The sequence below is a fragment of the Chiloscyllium punctatum genome, chromosome 15 (genome assembly GCF_047496795.1).
Source record: "Chiloscyllium punctatum isolate Juve2018m chromosome 15, sChiPun1.3, whole genome shotgun sequence".
Taxonomy (NCBI): Eukaryota; Metazoa; Chordata; class Chondrichthyes; order Orectolobiformes; family Hemiscylliidae; genus Chiloscyllium; species Chiloscyllium punctatum.
Genome location: NC_092753.1, coordinates 82,561,108 through 82,584,030, shown reverse-complemented (window position 1 = coordinate 82,584,030; position 22,923 = coordinate 82,561,108). Strand labels below are relative to the sequence as shown.

General features: G+C 41.7%; 1 protein-coding gene across 4 annotated transcripts in view; it reads right to left on the bottom strand.

Annotated features, from left to right (window-relative positions):
* Nucleotides 1–22,343, bottom strand: part of erg (ETS transcription factor ERG) — a 261,529-nt gene extending 239,186 nt beyond the window's left edge. For 2 of the 4 annotated variants that reach the window (XM_072585665.1, XM_072585664.1), the window contains exon 1: nucleotides 21,694–22,336. The gene's annotated coding sequence lies outside the window, so the exon portion shown is untranslated. Of the gene's footprint in view, nucleotides 1–21,644; nucleotides 21,664–21,693 lie in introns of those variants that run through there. The other 2 variants (XM_072585663.1, XM_072585666.1) reach the window with 2 other exon arrangements.
* Between the last annotated feature and the right edge of the window lie 580 nt (nucleotides 22,344–22,923).

The following is a 22,923-nucleotide window of genomic DNA, read 5'->3' as shown; positions in this document are numbered from 1 at the left end:
TGTAACACTGTAAAGTTTGTCAGTTATTGCAAATACAAGATGTAAGTACAAACATAGAAGTGTAAACATAAATAGAATGAATATGTTTTATATAAACTTGCTCTTAACAGCAAAACTCCACAAAGTTCAAATTTTTCATCAGTTCAATCAGTGGAACCTGCCAATTGACTCAAAACACACCAGGAAAACAGACATTAGGTAACATACTCGCTACTTTACAATGTGCCTTGGCACCATAGCTTTCAGTTGTTTTTCTGACCTTTACTGGCTGCTGAATGTGGTACTTGTCAGCTATGTTGTGTGCAGATGTAACTGTTCAGACCTGGATTTGCACTAGACGGTTTACAATGTTTGCAGTAACCAGCCAATCTTCCAAAGGTGTGAGGAGTAAAATGTTCCAAACTCTCCAACTACGAAGTAAAGAGACCCCAGTCGGCAATGTTTGCCAATAGGAACAAAGGAAGATAGGAAAAACAAGGAAGAGCGGATAGAGACTCAGGAAAATTGATAGGTCAAATGATAATAACTAGGAAGAGGTAATTTTTTAAATTATCTTGTGGGATGTGGGTGCTGCTGACTAGGGCACTTATTGCCTGTCTCTAGTTGCCCTTGAGAAGGTAATGCTGAGCTGCCTTCTTGAACCACCACAATCCATGTGCTGATCTCCCTTAGGGAGGTAATTCTAAGATTTAGTCAGCAACAGTGCAAGAAGCCCAATATAATTCCAGGACAGGATGATGGATGGCTTGGAGGGGAACTTGCAGATGGTGGAATTCCCATGTATATGCTACCATTGCCCTTCCACACAGAAGTGTTTGGGGGTTTGGAAGGATATTTCTAAGAACCATTGATGAATTTCTCTAGCATATCTTTTAGATAGTACATACTGCTGCTACTGACTGGAGAGAGTGACTGTTTGTGAACATGTTGCCAATCAAGTGAGCTGCTTTGTCATGGATGGTGTTAAGCTTCTTGAGTATTGTTGGTACTATTCTATCATACTTCTAACTTGTGACTTGTAGATGTGACTTGTTAGCTTTCGAGCAACAGGAGGTATGTTACTCACCGCAGTATTCCTAGCGTCTGACCTATTCTTGTAGTGACTGTGTTTATACGGTGAGTCAAGTTGCGTTTCCAGTCACTGGTAACCTCGAGGATCTTGATAATGGGAATTCAATGATGGTAACACCATTACATTTCAGAGGGCTGTTGTTAATTGTCTCTTATTGTAAATGGTCATAGCCTGGTATTCATGTAACATAAATGTTACTGGCCACTTGTCAGCCCAAGCCTGGATATTGTCCATATCTTGTTGCACTTGAACTTGGACTGCTTCAGTATTAAGGAGTCATGAATGGTGCTGAACGTTGTGTGATAATCAGCAACCATCCCAAATTCTGACTTTATGATCGAAGGAAGATCATTGATGAAGCAGCTGAAGATAGTTGGGCCCAGGACACTATCTGAGGAGCTCCTGCAGAGCTGTCCTGGAGCTGAGATGACTGATCTCCAAGAGCCACAACCATCTTCGTATGTGTGAGGTATCACACCAACCAAGGGCGAGTTTTCCCCTGATACTCACTGATTCCAGTTTTGATAGGCCTCCTTAATGCCACACTCGGCCAAATGTAGCCTTGATGTTAAAGGGTGTCACTGTCACCACAGCTCTGGAATTCAGCTCTTTTGTCCTTGTTTGAACCAAAGCTGTAATGAGGTCAGGAGCTGAGTCCCCCTGATAGAACCCAAATTGGGTATCACTGAGCAGGTTATCACTGAGCAGAAGCTGATTGATAACACTGCTGATGACACCTTTCTTCACTTTACTGACAATCAAAATCACGCTAATGGGGTGGTGATTGGCTGGATTTGATTTATTTTGCTTTCTCTATACAGGAAATACTTCAGTACTATTGTTGAAGTGTTGTCAGGGTCCATAGATTTTGCAGTATCTAGTGTCTCAAACCATTTCCCATTTCTTGATATCATGTAGAGTTAATCGAATTGGCTGAAGACCTGGCTCTGTAATGCTGGGGACCACTGGAGAAGGCCGAATTGGATCATCTAATTAGCACGTCTGGCTGAAGATTGCTGTGAATGCTTCAGCCATATCTTTTGCACTTATTTATTGGGCTATTCCATCATTGAGGATGGGAATATTTGTGGAACCTTCTCCTCCAGCGAGTTGTTTAATTGTCCACCACCCAATTTTCAGACCCAGAAATGGATGGATGTGGCAGGACTGCAGAGTTTAGATCTGATCCATTGATTATGGGATTGCTTAGCTCTAACTATCATTTGCAGTGTATGCTGCTTGGTATCCAAGTATTCCTTTTGGTGGTTTCACTATGTTGACCCTCATATTTAGGTCTGCCTGGTGATGCTCCTGGCATGCCCTCCTACACTCTCCATTGAACCAGGCTTGATCCCATGATTTGATTGTAATGGTTGAGTGGAGGATATACTAGGCCTTAAAGTTGCAGATTGTGCTGATGTACAATTCTGCTGCTGTTGCTGGCCCACTGTGCCTCATGGATGCCAAGTCTTAAGTTGTTTGATCTATTCAAAGTATGTCCCATTTAGCATGGTCCTAATGCTACACAACACAATGAGGCAGTGGACTGTGCGGCCGTCACTCTTACCAATACTGTCATGGACAGATGCATCTGCACGCAACAGATTGGTGAGGATGAGGTGAAGTATGTTTTTCCCTCTCACTGGCTCCCTCACCTCCAGCCACAGACCCAGTCTTAGGACCTGACATGCTCAATCAGGAGTACTACTGCTGAGCCACCCTTGGTGGTGAGATAGATGGTGGGAAAAGAGGGGAAAGGAAGGAACATAGCAGCTTGGAGTAAAACAAAAATGGAACTTGGGGATGCAAAGAACAAAATAAAGAGGACATAGAAACAGGGAGGAAAAAAGGGAAAATTGTGTAAAAATGAAGAGAAAAAGTACTAAACAAGAAATAGGTCGTGTAACTGAGCAGTCACCACAGAGTGATTTAGATCTCTTCTCCTACAGGGAAAGTTTGGGGTGACAATGTTATTAGAAGTAATTAGACCTAATGACTTTTTTTAAAATTATAGATACAGTTCCCTGCATTCCTGTTGCAATTTACCAGATCTATCAATGCCCCAGAATTTCATGTAATATTTAATGTGGAAGCTTTGTCCACCCAGCAACAATCCCCGTGGGATGAGTCATCTCACATCAAGTTGATTGGTAACAATCTCCATGAAAAAGGGTCGGGACTTATTTTTAGCAGAAGAAGTTTTACATTACTTTTTAATCAGGCTCTATTCCTGATGAAGGGCTTATGCCCAAAACGTCGATTTCACTGCTCGTTGGATGCTGCCTGAACTGCTGTGCTCTTCCAGCACCACTAATCCAGAATCTGGTTTCCAGCATCTGCAGTCATTGTTTTTACCTCGTTACTTTTAATCATGGCAATTCTGGGTCTGAAAATTGTTTAAGGAGCAGATATGGCTTTTAGTAGGGTGATGTGCTGTTCTACACATGGGAATGTGGGAGATCAGGGAAAATTTTAATGTTCCTGGAGTTATGTCCACAGAAAGTATGTTTGGATGCAAATCCTATCAGATCGCATGGATCAGCTGGAGCGGTGGTTAGAGGCAATGAGAAGTTTCCAGGAACCAGTGAATGTGATGGATGGCGCTTTCAGCAAGGTCAAAAAACTGCAGATACATCACGTAGTTCGGTTACTGCTAGGAAAGTTAGGAGGGGTAGGCAGGAAGTGCAGGAGTATCCTGTGGCTATCCCCATCTCAAACAAATATGCTGTTTTGAATATTATAGGGTTGATGGAGTCTCAGGGGAATATAGCTGTGACAGCCAGATTCCTGGTACCGTGACTGGCTCTATTGTAGTGAGGGGTATGTCACGTTCCAAGTGATCGATTGTGATAGGGGACTCTCCAGTCAGAGGCATTTCTGTGGCCAACACCAAGACATCAGAATGGTATGTTGCCTTCCTGGTGCCAAGATGGCTCAGAGAGGTTGCAGAATATTCTCAAAAAGGAGATTGACTTGCAGAAGGTCGTTGTACACATTGGAACTGATGACATAGGAAGAGAAGAGGACAAGATTCTGAGGAGTGAATAGAGAAAACTAGGCAAGATTTTTAAAAGTAGGTTCGCAAGGGTAGTAATATATGGAATACTCCTAGTGCCTTGTGCTAATGAGAGTAGGAATAGGACAATAGAGCAGATGAATGTGTGGCTGAGGAGCTGATGCATTGGGCAGGGATTCACAGCTTTGGATCATCGAGATCTCTTCTGAGGACAAAGTGACCTGGATAAGAAGGATGGGTTACACCTGAATTGGAAGGGAACCAATATCCTGGTGGGGAGATTTGCGATTGCTACTCAGGAGGCTTTAAACTAGCAAGGCTTGGGGTGGGGTTGTGCAAAAAGATAGTGAGAAAAGAAATCTGTCTGAGGTTGGTACAGTCGAGAAGAGGAGCAAGTAATCAAGGCAGGCAAGAGCAAGACATAGAATGAGGTAGGACTGATAAATTAAACAGTATTTATTTCAATGCAAAGGACTAACAGGGTAAGGAGTTGGAACATAGGGCATGGTTGGGATACCATAGCAATTACAGAGTCAAAGCCGAGGAAAGGGCAGGACCGGTAGCTTAAAGTTCCAGGGTATAAATGCTATAGGAATAATAGAAAAGGGGTGAAAGAGGAGAGAGAATAATATTTTTGATTAAGGATCACATTGGTTGAACTGAAGGGTCTGTTTCCATGCTGTATGATGTACTGTGATTCAAAATGTTGGCCTTTGCCCACATCCCATAAAACAATTTGTTTAAAATAAACACAGGAGGTTTTTCAGTTCATTACACCTGATCTTTGACAAATTCACCAAATTACAAGACTATCTTGTCCTTTCCCCATTACCCTGCTAGTTCTCCTTATCCATTTCTAGCCTGGAAGTCACTGGAGAACTTCCACTCTCTTTTTAAACAAAGCTTTCTAGGTTATAGCAGCTCCTTGTGCAAAAGAAAAACCATCCCATCTCCCTCATTGGATCTTGGAGTTGCAGGTAGATAGGATAGTGAAGAGGGCGTTTGGTATGCTTTCTTTTATTGGTCAGAGTATTGAGTACAGGAGTTGGGAGATCATGATGCAGCTGTAAAGGACATTGGTTAGGCCACTGTTGGAATATCACGTGCAATTCTGGTCTCCTTCCTATATGTTGTGAAACTTGAAAGGGTTTGGAAAAGATTTATAAGGATGTTGCCAGGGTTGGAGGATTTGAGCTATCGGGAGAGGTTGAATAGGCTGGGGCTGTTTTCCCTGGAGCGTCGGAGGCTGAGGAGTGACCTTACAGAGGTTTACAAAATTATGAGGGGCATGGATAAGGTAAATAGGCAAAGTCTTTTTCCTGGGGTCGGGGAGTCCAGAACTAGAGGGCATCGGTTTAGGGTGAGAGGGGAAAGATATGAAAGAGACCTACGGGGCAACGTTTTCACACAGAGGGTGGTATATGCATGGAATGAGCTACCAGAGGAAGTGGTGGAGGCTGGTACAATTGCAACATTTAAGAGGCAGTTGGATGGGTATATGAATAGGAAGGGTTTGGAGGGATATGGGGCGGGTGCTGGTAGGTGGGACTCGATTGGGTTGGGATATCTGGTTGGCATGGATGGGTTGGACCGAAGGGTCTGTTTCCATGCTGTACATCTCTATGACTCAAGTTGCCAACCCAATGGGAATAATGTCTTATTTGTCTTCTCTTTGCTCCAATTTAGTGTCCATGCCGTGATTAAACTCACCATTTTATTTTGTCACTGAATGACAGAATATACTCTTCAACTGCTCACTAACATTCCCAGAATGTATACATTTTAGAAACTTGAAATGGTATTTCTACACTACCCCACCCCACCCCCATCAACAGTGTCTGGCCTGGCGGGTCATCCCTGGATACGGTCCCTTATCGAAACAGATCACACAACTTCCGGGGTGGGCTCCTTCCAACTGTAGGAGCAAATTACTGCCAATGTTGCAATCTGTACTGAAACAACAAATGCTGGAGATCGCAGTGGGTCAGGCAGCATCCGTGAAGAAAGAGCAAACTAATGTTTCGAGTCTGGATGACTCTTCATCAGAGCTGATGCTGGCTGAGCAGCTGTGATTTTCAGTATGTTTTTTTGTTTTGTTTTCAGTACAGCTTCCAGCATGGGCAGTATTTTGCTCCTACATTGAGCTAAATCGACTGCTACATTGTCTTCGAGGAATGCCCACCCTGAAGAAGTTTTGCTCTTCCCTCCTCCAAACTGCCTAGCTGACTAAAGCTGCCACCAGCAGCTAACATCTCGAAGTCATTGCTGGAAAAATGCAGAATCTCAACCACATCCTCTCCTCTTGTCGACCCTGTCAACATAGCAACTGTAGTAAAATAAATAGAGACATTGACAGAGGCTGTTACTGAGTGGAATGGAAACCTCGAACAGAGTAAATATCTCATACCCTCCCAGTCTGTCAAAACCACATGGGGATGTGACAATTTGATGCAGGTATTACATTTCTCTTTTTTTTCCAGAAAAACGTGCTTTTCTTTCCGTATCCCTTCTGATACACATTTGCCAATTCTTGATGATTAGTTACTGAACTGTCCTTACAGTCAAAGTCCTGGCAAAAAAACTCAGCAATGCTTCATCAAACAGTGAAGGTGAAGCCAAGTTCCAGCAAGTAGGTCTGGGTATCGGTCATTCGAACGCGCAGTCCGCAATACCAGCGTGGGTTTACTTTCTGTTCAAAAGACACCCCAATGAAATGCAATGGCAGTTCTAAAACAAAAATAAATTCCACGAGTCGTTCCAACGTAAACGGTGAGCTTATTTCAGGAGCGGGTAGAAGGGTTTCATGGTTCGAGTGTATTTGTTAAACCATGGAGTTTGGGTGTTCCCTATTTAGTGATGTATAAGCCGCATTGCAACACAGTGACAGTACAAAGAGGTTTCTGGTTGAATGCTAATAACGGGGGAGTGTTTCTTTGCTTTTTCAATGTATTTTAAAATCATTAAATAGATGCGTCCAATATAGGGACGGCACGGTGGCTCAGTGGTGAGCACTGTTGCCTCCCAGCGTCAGTTCCAGCCTCGGGTGAGCACATTCTCCTCTGCGTGGGTACTCCGGTTTCCTCCCACAGTCCAAAGATGTGCAGGTCAGGTGAATTGGCCATTGTTAGGTGCATTGGTCAGAGGGGAATGAGGCTGTCTGGGTAGTTTACTCCTCGGAGGGTAGGTGTGGATTGGTTGTGCCAAAGGGTCTGTTTCCGCACTGTAGGGAATCGAATCTAATAAGTGATATACGCAGCAATAGTGAAAGGTTGTGTATTATAATCCGGGCATCGATTTCAAAGGTTTATTTAAATACTTGTTATTTCGCATTTTTAAAATGATTTACAATGGAGATGGTCAGATGACAGAGGAGATGTGAACTCTGCAAAAATGCATATCCTGAGTGTCTCCAGTCAATTCATCAATATAGGGCACCTTAGATCACCGTTAAAGAATCTGTAATACAGATGCCTCTGTAATACAGATCCTCGTTATGATTTAAATACGTGTGTTCACTCTGTCCTCTTTATCACACTTTTCCAAATCCAACTGTTGGCCGCTCCCTATTTCAAGAATGAATGTGTATTGTGAATTTTTCAAATCTGTTGAAATTCGCTCTGTCAACGTATCAGAACGCTGGCTCCCATTAAACAGTGGCTAGTCAGTATCACTCCCTGTGATTTCTAAGCGAACGATGCGTTTCAGTAACTGTCAGAGGTACCCGTGTTTTTTCTGGAGTCCAGATACGCCCTACGAATTTGATATTCACACGTTAATGTCTGACTTTCTCCCCAAAAAGGGTTAATCCTGGAGAGACAGAGTCTGAAGAGGAATGACCAGCGACAGACATCAACTCCCGCCCTCACCCATCCAGCCCTGTGACTGAAGGACGAGCTGAGCCAGAACCGAGATGATGAGTCCCCGGTATCAGTATGAAAAGTGCAGCAGAAGTCAATGCTACACGTCAAACGGTACATTGATCAATGTGAATGCAGCTTGAGGGAGGAACTGGGACTATTTTAGAAAGTGCAACATTTCCCTGTGAGCTGGAGATGTGGATTTCTTTTGTTTGACTTTGAAACATATTAATGCAAGTTCTTTCGCGTTTATTTTAATGGATTGGCATCTGAAAGCTGTCGAGTGTATGCCTGATCATAAGTGGAAGCTGCTGTTTGCCGTTTTCTGGCCGCTATGTGACGGAGTGCCGCTGGTTTGCATCGTTTCCGAGGGTAGGAGTCTGAAACAGCTCTGCAGGCACTGCGACCTGCTCAAGTACCAGTTAGACCAACATTGCGGGGTTTGGTAACACTGTTTTGTGGTCTGCACTGAGGCTGACGATGACAGTAGAAATTTTAGCATCAGCCTGATCAGTGAAGCTGGAGGCAATAGGCACACTAATAGTCATGGAATTTTCTGAATAGACAGAGACCACATTGAAAGCTGTAAAATCCTGAGACTGTGTTATGGAAAAGAACAGCCACTTATTAGGAAATTGGGCAATAATGGGAAAGGATGTGCGTGTTTGCAAAAACGTTTTGCAATATCAAGCACTGTTTTCACAAAAGATGAAGCGAAATATTGAAAGAACAAATTAAAAATAGACTGTTCCTGAGTGTTCTTAAACGGCGTCCGTTTTAAACAAATGTAATGCTCTTTTTGATCTTCTATGCGCTAGACCTGAACACCCATCTCTTCATAATGTGGTCAACCTTGAAGGAGATGTATTGTCAGAAATGCCCGAACACAGTGCACCGAGTAACTGGTTGGCCCCACACTGTCAATTCTTGATTCCCAATGTACGATTCTGAATAGTTGTCTTGCGAAATCCCGCCATGGAATTAAAGCAAAACGCTCACCGAATTTCTTACATGATCAAGACTACTTTTAAGCAGGCCATTCATAGAAATATTAAATGAAGGAAGCCATTCGGCCTATCGTATCCGTGCTGGCTCTCCCAATAAGCGTTCCATTTAGTGCCCTTCTCCTTTCCGCCCCTTTAACTCCACACATTGTTCCTTTTCAAATAACCCTTTGAATGTCCAAATGGACCAGTCCCCACCACACTATCAGCCGGGCATGCCAAATCCAAACTATTCGCTGCGTGAAAAGGTTTTTCACGTTTGCTTTAAATCTGTCCTTCTCGATCCTTTCTTGAGGATAACCATGTTCTCCTTATTTACTTTGTCCCAGCTTCTCACGATGTTGAACACTTCAATCAGATCTCCCTACAACCAAAAACAGTGCTAACCGCTCCAGTCTTTGCCAAGGCTCCTATGAGCATTCTGCTGATGTGATGAATTAGCTAAAGCAGGGAACTGCTCTAAGTCTCACTGTGGCAACGATAGAGAATTGACCCGCTCCTTTGTCTCTCTGTCTATGCGGCGACCTGTTGGGGTGCATGCGAATCTATGGGTTTGCAGGAAGAGATGGAATGAGAAGACTGAATTTAGCCCCTGACGTGTTCTCTGTATGGTCACGCAACTTCTAATTCTCCAGGTTTCAGGGTATCCCAGTGGCTCAGTGGTTAGCACTGCTACCTCACAGCGCGAAGTTCATGCCGACTAGATATCCTAAATTCATCTAGTCCCAGTTGGCCCATATCCCTCTGAACCCTTGCTATTCCCATACCTCTCAGATACCTTTTAAATGTTATAATTACACCAGCCTCCACTTTCCTCTGGCAGCTCATTGCATACTCGCACCACCCTCTGTGTGAATAAGTTGCCTTTTAGATCATTCCCTCTCACGTTAAACCTCTGCCCTCTAGTTTTGTGCTCCCCACCCTGGGGAAAAGATCTTGTCTATTTACTCTTTCCATGACCCTCATTATTTTATAACTTTCCCTAAGTTCACCCCTCTGCCCCCGACGCTCCAGGGAAAACAGCCCCAGCCTATTCAGCCTCTCCCTACAGCTCAAACCCTCCAACCCTGGCAACATCCTTGTAAATCTTTTCTGAATCCTTTCAAGTTTCCTATAGCAGGTAGATCATAAGTGAATGCAGTATTCTAAAAGTGGCCTAACCAATGTCCTGGATTAGTGGTGCTGGAAGAGCGCAGCAGTTCAGGCAGCATCCAACGAGCAGCGAAATCAACGTTTCGGGCAAAAGCCCTTCTGATGAAGGGCTTTTGCCCGAAACGTTGATTTCGCTGCTCGTTGGATGCTGCCTGAACTGCTGTGCTCTTCCAGCACCACTAATCCAGTATTTGATTTTCAGCATCTGCAGTCATTGTTTTTACCTCAATGTCTTGTACAGCCTCAACATGAGCTCCCAACTCCTACACTTAATACACTGGCCAATATAGGCAAGCATACCAAACGCCTTTTTTTATCGCCCTTGTGACTACGCTTTAGACAGAAGCATAGGATATCGTTCACACGAAAGAACTTTCATTAAAACTAAAACCCGGGAAAAAATAAACAACTCTACACCTGAATAGAACGTTCCTATGTAAACAGCAATGCTAGAAGTATCCAACAGGCCAGGCGGGAAAGAGAGAAACACGAACTCTGTTTCCCACGGATAACCCTTACCCTGGTGAGTATTTCCAGCATTTTCTGTTTGCATTTCAGATTTCCAGCATTGACTGTATTTGTTGTTTTATGAATACTATGAGATTCCTCACAAAGTCCATTTGGTCTTTTTAGCTAATCGCGTGAGAGAGAGAGCAGTTCGGAACGGGAACCAAGGACTAGTTATTCTGTTTCCGACCAGATATCCCCGCAGGGGGAGGGGAGGGGGGCAGGTTGTATCTGATTAATGGGAAACATTAACAATGCCATTGTGTTCAATGGTTTTATTTGAAAGCACCGCTGCCCACAGGTGTCAGAGATGTGTACAGTATTTCAGGAACGTGCAACAAAATAATCTAATAAATCAGGGGGTGGGGAGAAGAGGAGGGTGATGACCAATATCTTCATTAAAGATCTCAGTGCATCCTCTTTCTGTCACTTAAGTAGCATGTAACCAAGAGAATGCATGTTAGATATGATCTGTAAAGCAATAAAAATAGTTTAGTCTGAGATGTGAATACCTTTGTTGTGGTTAACAGGCTAATGTAATCTTACTGTGTTAACATACAGATAGAACATTGTATCGAAATGGTTGCACTGTGTGCTCAATGGTAGTTAGTATTTACAGGTGACCTGGCTAAGAGCTGTGGAGGGTGTGACCAGTTAGAAACACCTCTCCAGCATCATTCTAAGTGTGGGAGCTGTAAGCTGGAATCTTCACATTTCTGCAGTGAAAGGTTAATTGCACATATAGAATTTTATAAAATCACGAGGGGATAATAGTAAGTATATTTTCCCTTGGATGAGGGATTTCAAGATTGGAGGGCACGTTTTAGAGGAGAGTTTTTTTTTAAAAAAGGGACTTTTTTTACCAAGGGGGTGGTTTGTCTGTGGAATGAACTTTCTGAGGAAGTGGTAGATGTAGGCACAATTACAGTGTTTAAAAGACATTTGGATAAGTCTATGAATAGGAAAGATTTGGAGGGGTATGGGCCAGGAGTAGGCAGATGGGACTAGTTTAGTTTGGGATTATGTTTGGCATGGACTGGTTGGACCGAAGTGTCGGTTTCCGTGCTGTATTCCGTGTATGATTCAATGTCTAATTTCTCATCAAATGTACATTAGATCAGAAGTTTGCTAGGAAGAGGTGGCGACATAAAGTCGTTATTTGAGATATCTACGTCATGTAAGGAAAGGGATGGCTCCCTCGTGGACAAATGTTCCGTTTGCCATAATGAGAGGCCCCAGAATCAACCTTCAAATCTCTGTGCACAGTTAGCTGTCCTTAAGTAGGGTAGCAATGCTAACTTCTCCAATGAATATCTCTGTCCTTAGACGGGCAAAGGGCAAATCAGCCTGGATTTCCACTGTAACTGAGACCTGCTTATTAATGGCTGTGAGGATCAGGCTGGTGGAGGGCTACTGGTCATGTTGACCACATTATAGCTAAAGGTCTGAGCCACCCAAGGCAAAGAACGGCATACCCGTGTGTGAGATCAGGCTTGTCTTTAGGAGAGAAAATAAAAGAGGGAGTAAATATGAATACATTTTCGAGATTGTGGTGAGATTATAAATATTCATCTGAAACTTCACAGTACGTTACCCTCTGAATACACCCAGCTCGATGTTTCGTCTGGAATCACAAATCTGCCCTTGCGTTGCTCTGTCGTTACAGCACTGCAGTGAGGCTGTTACATTTAACTGCTAATTTGATCTGTTTTGTTTTAAATCAGAAAGTACTGGACAGACTCACTAGGTCTGGCAGCGTCCCTGGAGAGAGAAGCAGTTGCTAACTTCTCTGTCCTGTTAAAGCCAATGCTCTAAAAATGCAAACGCAAGTAATTGTAGCTCGCTGTAAACGAGGCCATTGAAGGTCGAGTGTAGCTTTAAATTTCAATCGCTGATCAATAATTGTCTTTTTACAACTTTTTTTGCCTTGATAGTAAAATGGGATCTTCTATAGTTTGATATCGGTTACGTTTGATGTCTCCTACAAAGACACCTATACAATCTCCCTCGCCTTGCTTTTGGTCAGTCTCAAACAATGTGCTATACAATGCTGGAATAGCGAGTTAATAAACTCAAGTCAAAGCAGATACATACAAAGAGAAATGAAGACAGGGAGAAATTAGATTGGGAGAGAGAAAAAGGGGACAGGGAAGGGTAAAACATAAAGAACCATTTTAATAACATCGAAAAACAGGGTAAAAACAAGGACTGCAGATGCTGGAAACCAGACTCTAGATTGGAGTGGAGGTGCTGGAAAAGCACAGCAGGTCAGACAGCATCCGAGGAGCAGGAAAATCAACGTTTCAGACAAAAGCCCTTCATCAGGAATAGAGCCTTGTAGAGAGAGGAGGAAAACAACCACCTATCACCCGCGTAAGTGAAACATGGTTGGCGTGGACCAGTTGGACCGAAGGATCCAATACTATGCTTTATGACTCAATGGCTCTATGAACTGTTTCCTTTGTGAGTTTCTGATTTAGAAGGCCGTTAGGACCATCAATTTGCCTATTATCGAGGCCCTTAGACCAGGAATAGCAGATCTAACTTTCGAAAGTGGATTTCATTCATATTTATGGGCAGCTCGAATGACTTCTTGTTATCCAAGGGAAAGTTGGCAGCAAGCTTCTATCTGTGCAGGCTAACGAGTCATCCAGCAACTTGTGGCCATTCGCAACTCCCAGGTTCTCCCCTCCTCACCACATATTGCCGTTTTGAATTTTCTCTCGCCCTGGCAGAATGCCGTGAGCGGACTGTTATTTCCCCAGCAAATTCAGGGCTTTTTAAATAAAAAAATAATAGTGCCATCCTGAGGAGAAATTAAGAATAGCAAACGACAATTGAACCGTTACCAAATCATTTCAATCGATTCGGAACGTTGCCATCTCAGAATTTCCACATATGTGAACTATTCAGTGTGTATTGGCGCCTACCCCTATACGTTCTTGATAATCCTATATCAAGCTTTGTTGGTTTTTGATCAATGCTGACCTTCGCATTGTGGTTGACAGGCGATAGCATTTGATTGTCCATAATGTAAATGGGAAGAACTTTAAAGGTTAAGATGCTGAACTGAAGAACTGAACCCTCTGCCAAACAAATTGGGAGGTCCATTTGTGCAACCCAGTGATGACTTTAAATGAAAATAATGTTGTTCTAATGACTTTCACGTACACTGTGGCAAACAAGACATATTGGAATCTTTCTTTAATTTGAGAACTTTTGAATAAAATATCTAGTAGTACTAGATGTGTAGAAAACACTGGTGGGTCACAGATGGAGTTTTATATATAGCTCCATCACCACATTGCAGCAATGCCATCATTACTCAAGAGAGAGTACAGACAGGATTTACAAGAATGTTGCCAGGGCTTGAAAACTGCAGCTATGATTGGAAAGATTGGTTCAGTAAGGTTCATCTTAGAACAGAGAAAACTGAGGGGTACTTAATTGAGATACGCAAGATGATTGAATAGAATGGATGGTGAAGACCTGTTTCCCCAAGCATGGTGGTCAGTTACCAAAGTTTGCAGACTGAAGGTGGTTGGCACAAGGATTAAAGTGGACATGAGGAAATCCTTTGCACCAGGAGGACGGTTGGTGTCTGGAATTTTCTGCCCAGTTTGTGGTTGAGAGGGAAATTCTCAACTAATTTAAAATGACCTTGGATCTGCACTTGAAGCATTCCAACTTGTAAAAAAGATCATTTTTAGCCACGTGCAGACATATAGGCTGAATGTCCACTGTCTCTGCCTTAACTTTCTATGATTCTCTGGTTCTATAAGCTCCTATCACAAATGGCAGTAATGTGATACTGAACAAATTTGGTCTTCCTGTTCACTTCTTTGTTTTTAGCTATTTTTATCCCTGCATTACATTTGAGCTACATAATCAAAACTGCACACAAATTCTGGTAATTCTCAGCTATTAAAAACACCGTGTAAACAAGTAAATGTTAAAAGGTTTATATTATAAAGTACGAGTTTTGTTTAGAGTTTAATCATCAGCGAATTGAAAAGTTCTAATGATGTCAGAAACTGTCCAGCCAAAGTTAAATCACAATTATAATATGGCCAAAAATGTAAATTAATTATTCTTATATTATATAAATATTGTCTTTATTTAAGTTACACTTTAATGAGGTAGACTGGAACTTGATTCAAGACGCAAATCAAAGTTATATGGATTAGTGGGTTGCAAGTCACTGAGTTTGGAGTGCTTCTGGTATTTGGCAAGTATAGCCATGGTTATAATGGAACGGCAGGAGCCAACTTGAGCACTTGCAACAGCAATGTTGCTTATGATCAGATAATATGCTTTACTGATATTGGCTGATGATAAACATTGTCCATGCCACAGAATCGAAGTGTTGAAATAAAACACATTGTGTTGTTAGGCATGGACTATATTAGTCAACAAGAAGACTGGTGTCTAAGCCAATGGGTAATCGCTTGTTTGTCTGTACATGTACACATCAATATGTTGACTTAAGTAGTATTGTTTCAAACATTAGGAGCAATCATTATAAGTCGATTTTTAAATATATTTTTAATTCTTCATTTTATGTCATATCATTTTATAGTGTTGCAGTGTGGGTTGTTTTATCATCCATTCACTCCCTGATATTTGTAGTAAGCTTGAACTTTTTTATGGCATTTGTAATAAAATACTTCATTATTCTGTCTGCTATGGTTCAGCATTTGTAAGGCCAATTTTAAAAAAAAACTTTGGTTTTCTCTTCATCTTTTGTTGCACTCAGGCCAAAATAGAATTCTGGGATACTGACAGTCCAAGCCTATCTTGATTGTTTAATGTTTAATTGGAAAGGTGAAATTTTAGGCCATTTGATTTCATGGAGCATTACATTATACCTCAGTCCTGAGCATAAGGATTATTGAAATATAAACATTTGCTTTACTTATTTTTATTGGAATTCTTCAAATCAGAAAGAATGCTTTGTCAATTCCAATTATGTTAGCTACTACATTGTCATGCCTCAACTCACCATATTATGGAGAGTTGGGATATAGATTTGAATCTGGTGACTGTCTCACAGTGAGTTTCTGACCTGAACAATCACATTGCATGCATCTCAGGATCAAGGCAGAGGTCTGGAAGTGAATAACTTATTTTCTACCTCATCCAGAATGTTACACAGGGTGACAAATAAGGGTAAGACAAGTTTTTGTTTAAAACCAAAGCAACATTGTTTGGAAGGGAAATAGCATTATATCAATTGTTTGTCTGTATTAGAAATACTGGCTCACATTTTGAAAAGCATTGCTACAGAGATAATGTATTAAACTTGTGTTAACAAAGCATCATAAATACTGTTTGGTTCTAAATATTCACATTGTGTAAATCTTTATTTTGCATACTCAAGAATTTTATAAAGACTAAGGCAAACTAAGTGCCTATCCTTTGTTTAAGAAAGGCAAAAGGGATAATCCAGGAAATTACAGGCCAGTGAAACTTACGTTAGTTGAATGGAAATTATTGGAGAAGATTTTTAGGGAAAGGATTTATCACAATTGGAAAAATATGGACTTCTTAGCAATAGACAGCATGGCTTTGTGCAGGGAAGCTTGTGTCTCACAAGCATAATTGTGTTTTTTGAGGAAGTGACAAAGATGATTGATGAGGGCAGGCAATAGTTGGTGTCTACATGGACTTTAGTGAGGCCTTTGACAAGCTGATTCAAAACATGAAGTCACATAGAATCCATGGTGTGCTGGTAAAATGGATACAGAACTGGCTTATTCATAAAAGTTGAAAGCATCGATGGAAGAGTATATTTCTGATCAGAGACTGTGACCAGTTGTGTTTAACAGGGATCAGTACTGGGACCTTTGTTGTTTGTAATTTATGTTAATAATTTAGAGGAGAATCTAGGTGGTCTAATTAGTAAATTTGTGGATGACACAAAGATTGGAGGAGCTGCAGATTGTGAGAAGGATAGCCAGAGGATACAGCAGAAAATACAAAGGCAGAGAAATGGCAGATGGAGTTTGATGTGGACAAATTTAAGGTGATACATTTTGAAAGATCTAATGCAGAAGAGAAGTATACAGTAACTGTCAGAACACTTAATAGCATCAACGCAGATGGGCCTAGGTGTACAGGTCCACAGCTCAATTAAAGTGGCAACATAAGTGGATAAGGTGGTCAAGAAGGCATATTAGCATGCTTGCTTTCATCAGTCCGGGGGTTGAGTATAAGAATGGGCAAGCCATGTTACAGCTATACAGAACTTTAGTTAGCATCTGAGGAGTAGGAGAATTGACATTTCAGGCATAAGCCCTGAAGGGCTTCTCCTACTCCTCAAATGTTGCCTGACCTGCTTTATGCTTCCAGCAGCACACTCTTGACTCTGACCTCCAACATCTGCAGTCCTCACTTTCTCCTAGAACTTTATTTAGGCCACATTTTGAATATTGTTTACAGTTCTGACTGGTACACCAGAAGAAAGATATGCAGGCTTTGAAGAGGGTGCAAAAATGCATGTTGCCTCATCTGGGATTAGTAGCTATGAGGAGAGATTGAACAACTTGTTTTGTCTCACTTGAATGTCAAAGGATGAAGAGCGACCTGATACAAGTTTACAAATTTATGAGAGGCATGGATAGAATGGATAGTCTTTTTCCCATGATAGAAATGTCAATTACAAGGGGACGTAGGTTTAATGGAAAAGGAGGGAAAGTGGGAAGGAGGCAAGTTTTTTCCACAGAAGGTAGCAAGTGTTTGAAATAGTCTGCAAGAGGAAGTGGTGCAGATGGATACAGTAGCAATGTTTATGAGGCATCTTGACAAATATATGAATACGTGGGGAATAGAGGGACACAGACGACATAGATGCTAAAAGTTTTTAGTTTAGAAAGGCATCATGTGTTGGCACAGTCTCAGTTGACTAAAGGACTTGTTCCTGTGATGGACTATTCGTAGCAACATAGAGGTGTACAGCATAGAAACTGACTCTTTGGTCAAACTTATCCATTCCAACCAGATATTCCAAATTAATCTAGTCCCATTTATCAGCACATGGCCCATATCCCTCTCAACCACACTTATTCATATACCCATCCAGCGTTTTAAATGTTGCAATTGTACCAGCCTCTACCACTTCCTCTGACAACTCACTCCATACATGCACTACTGCCTGCGTGAAAAAGTTGTCCCATGGGTTCCTTCTAAATCTTTCCCCCTCACACTAAGCCGATGCCCTATAATTCTGGACTTCCCACTCCCGGGAAAAGACCTTGTCTATTTACCCTACCCATGCCCCTCATGATTTTATAAGCCTATATAAGGTTACCCCTCAGCCTCCGACCCTCCAAGGAAAACAGTCCCAGCCTATTCAGCCTCTCCCTTTAGTTCAAGCCCTCCAACCCCGGCAACATCCTTGTAAATCTTTCCTGTACTCTTTCAAGTTTCACGACATCCTTCCTTTGTTCTTTGTTTCAAGAATGTACCAAATATGACGTGACTCAAAGGACAAAGAAAGAAATAAAAACAGAAAATGCTTATCAGCTCTGGCAGCATTTGTAGAAAGTAAAATAAAATTTACAATATTTCAGGTCATGGTGTTTCATTAGAACTTCTGAAAGATCACAACCTGAAACTTTAATTCAGTTTTTTCTCTCTCTCCAAGGATGCTACCATGTGTTCCTAAGCACTTTTGCTGTTTTCGTTTCACATTTCCAGCATCTGCAGTATTTGTTTTATGACAAATAAATAAGTTGTAGCTACTATTTCAGTTCAGACAAAATGTCATAAATATTTGATACTACTGAAAGGGATCTTTCTGGTGGATTTGTGACAATAGTAGGAAGCAAGCACAGCCAAGATATGAAATAAACACTGTCACTTCACCAAGCTTTCTTAACATACAAGGCCACCATGTTAGGGTGGAGAGAAAAATATGCAAATATTCCATTCCTAATCATGTTTAGTTTTTCTAAGTGGGAAGTAAGAGAGATTGGACTTTGACCAAGAGGCAAACAGCCAATCTTGCAACATTCAGGTTTGCACATGGAAAAATATCACTTAATGGGATATTAGAAAAAGGACACATTTGTAAGACCATAATGTAAAATGAAAGAACACTTTTAATAATGCAAGAAAAGAAACCGAAGTGGAAAAGGCAGAATTAGAAAGGAAATCATTAAATGGTACATTGCATAGTTGTGCTCTTCCAAATGATGATACCACATGAAATATTTCCATCATGGAGCCAAGTCTGATGATACTATATGTTCTAATTGCCAGAGCTCCTGTGAGTCAGTGACTTTTGAATATTTACACTGCTTTGCCACATGAGTAAGTGCCTTCAATGGATCACATCTGGACATATTCAAGTACTTAGATATTGGGTCTCAGAGGAATGAGTTATGGAGAAGCAATGGAATATAATGTAAAGAAGCCCAGAATCCAGCAAAGTTATAACTTACAATATTCCAACACCATGATAAGACATATTACATGCATCCAGTTTACATCCAAAATCATATAATTAATGCTACCATCCTTGTTGTGCTCACTCCCCACATAGGCTCCCAGTCCACCAACAGCTGAAATTTTAAATATTATCCTTGTGGTTGGATCCCTCTATGGCCTCATCCCTCCCTATAACTGTCATCTGCTCCAGCCCCACAAACCTCTGAGACCTATGAATTCTTTCAATTCTGGCTTCCTGACCATCTCTGGGTTCTTTCTTCCCACCATTGGTGCCAATGTACTCGCTCACCTCAATGCCCAGCTTGGGTGTTTCCTCTCTCAAGCACTCTTCTATTTTTCTTAATTGCACTGCTTAAGCCCTTCCACTTTGACCAAATTTTGTGTCAACTATCCTAATTTTGGCTTAGTTTTTTTTTGCTTATTTGTTTTTTTGCACTTGAGACACATTACTGCATTGAAGGCGCTATATAAATGCAAATTGCAATTAGAGAGAATGAAGGAAGAAATAGAACAATCAAAATTCTAGCACTTTGAACGTGATTGAATTAAAACTGCAAAAGATCAATCTGCTATACCTATCTACATTACTTAGCACAGCCCAGTTGCTTTACAGTTCGATGCAAAGAAAAATCATATTTTGTAAACACTTCACATGCGACCCCTCTAAAGAGCAGTCAACAATAAGCTGCCACTTTGGGCATATTTACATCACTGCGATTTTGTCAATGAAAGATTGTGTGAAAAGTTCCTTATTCTCGTTTCACTCCATACTTTTCAATGCAATCAGGGCAGACTCATGTTAGTAACACTATATGTACAACACAAATACAATAAAGAAACCACGGTCGGACCCAGCAACCTCCAGAACTAATCATTTAAAATGTTGGGTTAATAAAGGGATCATGTTGAATTTGGGATGAAAAAATATATGTGAGAGGGGGATTGATATCTTACAATTGCTGCGTCAGGGGCTCCAAAAAATCTGAACTGTGTTAAAAAGTCCATGAGGCATTGCCCTTTTAAGCCGTTGGGGCATTCTTGCAACTGGTAGCAATCAGGCGAGCGGCTGCAATGGACAGGAAATCTAAAATTAGTTTTTACTACCTATAATAGAAGATTTACGGTATGGTTTAATTTGTCGTCTCCGGGCTAAACTGTAAGGGAGAACTAAACCAGCCGGTCATGGAGATGGGCTCCGGCTCTTCTCATAGACTCACTGTCAGCCTCTACCCGCTCTCGGCTCACGTCTTCACTGAAACACCAAAACCGCGTCATATTTAGTAATTCTTATACCCCTTTTCTTTCCTTTTCGGCTTTTCCACTCCTTTCCCCTCCTCGCTTTGTCCTCTTTACCTTATTTTGGGGGGAAAATAACATGCTTTATCGCTTATCAGACTGGGCGACTTACTTCTAACTTGGTTCATGAAAGGGGCAAACGTAAAATGAAGGAAGCGTGTGCATTTGATGGTGTTATCTTGATGTGAATAACGGCGTTGTGAAGTGTGATGGAAACTGATGATCTAAGGGCAATAACTTGGTGAAAGAAATGTAACTGAAACAAGAAGTTAGCTGACTTCACTCAATCCTTTCCCAAGGAGGCTGAATAATTAAGAGTTTTCAATGTGAAATTAGTACTTTTTAAAAAGTCGAAACACAATTACAATTAAAAGGTAAGTTCCAGGGTAATAATCTTTCCCATTTCCACGAAGTTAGTTAGGCATCTGGACAGGATAATTGAGCAAACTTCACTCCTGGCTTTGAGCTTTCAAAATCCCAAAGCAGTGTGATCGCCTAAAAACGAACCCAGAAATCACTTTTCAAACACGTGTCAGATTAAGGGGCTGGGGGATTTTACTCTGTGTGGATCAGCCGGGTAATGGGGCAAGACAGTGTAAAAACATAGATGGTGGGGGTACTGCACAGATTGATTAAAGAGGATAGCTGAACTGAGACAAATGGGAGAATCTAACCGTAAAGGTGAGCGATCCTGAAGGGCGGGGGTGGGAGATGAAAAGACTCAGGGAAAGAGGCAACTTTGGAGTCAGCAAAAATGTCACAGCGTACTTGAAAGCAGGAAAGGTGGGAGAACATGCGCAAACGGTGCCCGCAAAATCCCGTCGCCTTTAGTTTGGAGTCTTGATGGGCTCGAAGGTAAATATTTAACACTGCGGCTTCAACACTTGCCCAGCAAAAAAAAAATACAAAACATTTGAGAGGGAGCAGAAGGAACCCCTGACTCTGAGGAGTTTCTGATCTGCCTGTGACAGTAAATTCTCGGAGTTGAGCGGTTCCGTTATTCTCTCTCTCCATGAAACAAAAACACGTTGTTGCTGTTAATTCTGTTTCTCTCAAACATACACAAAAACTCCAATCAGGATATCACGTCACTACAGTGCAGATACTTTGACTGATATGGACTACCAGGAGGTAAACATCTTTCTAACATCTGCAGAATCATTTCAACTGCGTCCCATTCGCTGTAAATCAGAACGTGACTGGGAAAGAAAAAGACGTTTCTACGCAAGTTCACGGGTAGAGCCCGTCTCTTTTTGTAAAGTCAATGCTCATGTATTTCCTATACATACATTTTAACACGAAGCTGGGCGGCTGTGGGCTATAACGGCGCGTACTTACAGAGCGGACAGCAGGCAGCCAGTCGAGTGGCGGAGATGCAGTTTCTGCTGTGAATGGGAGGCTCGGTGAATGGAATTCCTTATTTCGCTGAGATCTCCAATCACGGATCAGTGAGAGTGCCCAGACTCCCCATACACTCTGCAGCCTGGCCAGACAAAAACAGGAGGGAGGGAGGAGAAAGAGAGAGAGAGAGAGAGTTAGACAGGAAAAGAGGGAAGAGAGCGAGAGTGTTGGACAGGAAAACAGAAAACCGACAGGGAGAGAGAGAAAGTGTCAGACAGAGGAAGAGAGGGCAAAATCCCAAGGGCAAGGGAGTCAAAGACGGAAGGGTTTTTTTTAAAAAAACTGACGAGAAGTTGGGAGTGAGACGAGGAGGAAAAGATTTCCGAGAGAAAGGGGAAAGATACGTTCACACAGTGACGGAACTCAAACCCACAAATGAATGAGAGTCGGAAGTGAATTCAGAGGAAAAGAGATAAAATGGGGAGAAGAAGCGAAAAAAGAAATAAGGAAGATGGAGTAGAAAAAAGTTTCCAATTAGAAAATGGCACCATAAATCGGCAAAGGGAGGAACAAACTAGATGAGGAACTACATTAAAAGTTGCACGTAGATGTAAACAGAGGCTTTCTGAATGAAATCTATAAAGAAATGTTGACGATATTTGTTGATGCTACAATAAGCCTATGACACTCCTGTTTCACTGGGCGCATTGGGCTCTGTTCAAACAGAAGTCTGATTGTGGTACCTGTCCTGCTCACTGCCCTTTTTTTTCTGTTTTTTTTTGCAGACGTGTTTACATTTCTGCGGTTTAGTCTATAACTTTCTCCTTTTTCAGAACGCTAGACTACGCGCATGCCCCATTCCCTCAGCTCCCAGACATTCCTGAAGTCTGCCAAATTTTTTTTTTGCTTTTAAAAAAATAAGTTGTTTTAAAAAAAGCTCACCGACCCCCAAGACTGGGTCAGACACAGTGCTGTGTGAAGACTGGGGTGTGCCGTTTCTTTTAGTAATGCCAATCTCCCCATCTACACACACCGCCACCCCCACCCCTTCATCCCAATACCACCATGTAAGAAGAACCTCCAAGACTCGGTTTCCTGATTTTTTTTTCAACTCAAAAGGAGCATGGGTCAACTCTTGTAGATATTAAACAAGGTAGTGCGTCTGAAAAGACCAAGAATTGCGCGCAACCCAGACTATTCCTTGCATGTTTCATTACTGGAGTTCCC